General features: G+C 50.5%; 1 pseudogene; it reads right to left on the bottom strand.

Moving 5' to 3' along the window:
* Positions 1–1,071: 1,071 nt before the first annotated feature.
* Positions 1,072–2,629, bottom strand: LOC100900105 (probable 4-coumarate--CoA ligase 1; annotated as a pseudogene).
* Between the last annotated feature and the right edge of the window lie 59 nt (positions 2,630–2,688).

The following is a 2,688-nucleotide window of genomic DNA, read 5'->3' as shown; positions in this document are numbered from 1 at the left end:
CTTATCGATCTGAGTCTCAGGATGAGAATCCGGAAACTGAACGATCCTGTCAAATTTCATCCCGATTCTTCTCCGAACTGTCATTTTCTTGGACGAATTGTCATTTCCTTCCCGTCGTAATCCTGTTTTGCAAAAAAGTTTTGGAGCGAATATTTGCCAATCCAATCGACACCATGGATGACTTCTCTAGGGCAGCATTTGAATCATTGACGTCATATCGGAGTATCCGATGCATCGTGTCTTGACTCGTTTCCACCATAAATGAAGACGGAAACATATCGGGAACGCTGGGAGAAGTTTGAATGACCAGGTTTATCAATTCCTGTCCATTCCCGCGAGAATTCGACCGGAATTAGTCACCAAGAAACACCGATCCTTCCATCGACCCATTGAAGCCCATCATGGACATTGGACATCGCTTGGCCCGCTTTGACTATATTATGGGCGGTAGCGCGCGGAAGAGAGACAGAGATCCTTACCCTAAACGTTTCTTATCCGTACGCAAAAGTCAAAGGCGGGGTTGAATGAGTGGGTAATTCTCTCTTAATTTTTACCGCCCTGTCTGATTTTACCCGTTACGCAGTCTAATTGACTCGTCAGTTAATGAACCGATGTCTGAGTTTCGCCATCTTAGTGTCCTTCATTGGATATCTGATTCTTCCGATCCTCGAGGAGTTTCTCTAGCGGACCTTCCGCCTGATTAGGTGTTAGTCCCTCAGAGTAGCTAGCGCTCAGATTCTACGCCGAATAGTATTCCGCAACGTGTGCAAAGATCACAATGCCAAAGACTAAACAAGTCCCATCCGCAAGCTCAGCGCTAAAACAGCCGAGAAGCATCGAGGCGGATTGTGGATTTCTCTTCTTTCGAGAAGACTCTCGGCGAGAGCTGACGATTCCGGCTTTCAATGGCTCCAGAAATGTTTTTATTTTTCTGAAGGACTCAATTTGCCCGCTCTTCGTGTCCTTCTTGATCGGTCGAATCTGGCGATCTTGACGGTTCGATTGAGATGTGATCGTAACTACCCATTCCCCATGGTCGGTACTGCGAGCAAAACGGATTGTTTAATCCGCTCAGTCGAGATATTTGATATCCTTCTTGAGGTGATGAGCGACGATGTCTCGCCGCGAGAACTTCCCACTGTCCGTCTCGGGGAGGGTCTCAACGAAAAAGAGTCCACCGTGCAGATGTTTGTAGAAAGCACACTTTGATTCGATCTCATTGAGCAACGTCTTCCGCAGTGCTCCCAGATCCGAAGACTCCCGAGGTACGACGAAGGCCGCAGCGGCTTCGCCGAACTCCTCATGGGGAACTCCACCGACGAGAACTTTCAGAACGTCGCCGTTCTGACTGAGCAGGGCTTCGAGGTCCGCTGGAGCGACTTGAGAGTCCATGCATTTAATCATCTGCTTCAGACGATCCACGATCACTATGAATCCTTCATCGTCTCGGTACGCCAAGTCGCCCGTGACTTGCCATCCATCGGCGAAAGCTTCTCTGGTGGCCTCCTCGTTATTGTAATAGCCCAAAGTCACAGAAGGCGCTCTACAATAGAGCATTCCCTCCTGGTTAGGGCCGAGGGTGTTGTTTGTTGCGAGATCAACGATCTTGACTTCGACATTAGGGAGGACTGAGAGGTAATGAATTTTTCCGGATCGAGGGATTTCAATATCAGCCCGGCTTCCGATGATCCGAAGACGTTCTCCACAAGAATATGTGGATGGAGCTTCCGGAATTCGTCGATGACCGAATAGGGGATCGAGGACCCCCCGTGAAAAACCGTCGCACCGTCGACAGTTTATCGGTGGGTCCAAATTTCGTCAGACTCGTGAACATAACGGGCATCGTGAGACCTGTGTCTATCCTGTGCTTTGAGATCAGTTCGAGATACTTCCCCATGTCTTCCTTGAGGCTCTCCGGAGCTATGAAAACACGCTCACCCCTTGCGAGGGCCATTTCGAAGAACATGATACCACTGAGATGCGAGATCGGGTTGCACATCATGAAGCGGCCGAAATCCGACGTCCATTGTTTCAGCTTCCCCATGATGTTGTAGTGGGAGATGCAGACTGCCTTCGATGGCCCCGTGGAGCCCGAGGTGAGACAGAGCAACATGACCGATGACTTCGGATCGGCCGCACTTGGACGCTTGAAATCAGCGGCTCGGCTCAAATCCCACTCTTCTTCTTCAAGATTCAGAACCTCGACGGTCGCGGCCTGACGCAAATTCCTCGATGAAGCGTTGTCTGCGATGATCAACCTCAAGGATGGGAATTTCTCGAGGACGTCTTTGAATTCGTAGACAGAGAAAAAGTGTTTCGTTGCGACCATTGTTGCTTGACAGAAGATGAGCGCGAGCATGTAGCAGCAGGCTTTGACACCGGTCATAGCGCAGAGGACCACGAGATCATGCGGTTTCACTCCGCGTTGTTGGAGCTGGGCCCCGATGCTCTTACCGATCCGGAGAAGCTCGCCGAAGGTGTACCGTTGACCCGTTTCTGTGTCGTGGATGGCGATCTCCTCGGAGTTTTCGGTGAAAACCCGTTCCAAATACTCGCCGAACATCACCTCTTCTACCGGCGATGTTTTGGTACTCTGGACGATGCCTTCATCGGTCACTCGCCAAGCCATTGCGGTGTGGGACATCGACGAACGACTGTACATGGACGCTCCAAGGCGGAAATGATCGT

This window comes from Galendromus occidentalis, unplaced genomic scaffold (assembly GCF_000255335.2).
Source record: "Galendromus occidentalis unplaced genomic scaffold, Mocc_1.1 scf7180000076818, whole genome shotgun sequence".
Taxonomy (NCBI): Eukaryota; Metazoa; Arthropoda; class Arachnida; order Mesostigmata; family Phytoseiidae; genus Galendromus; species Galendromus occidentalis.
The sequence above is the reverse complement of the archived record's forward strand: the minus strand, read 5'-3'. Positions and strand labels throughout refer to the sequence as shown.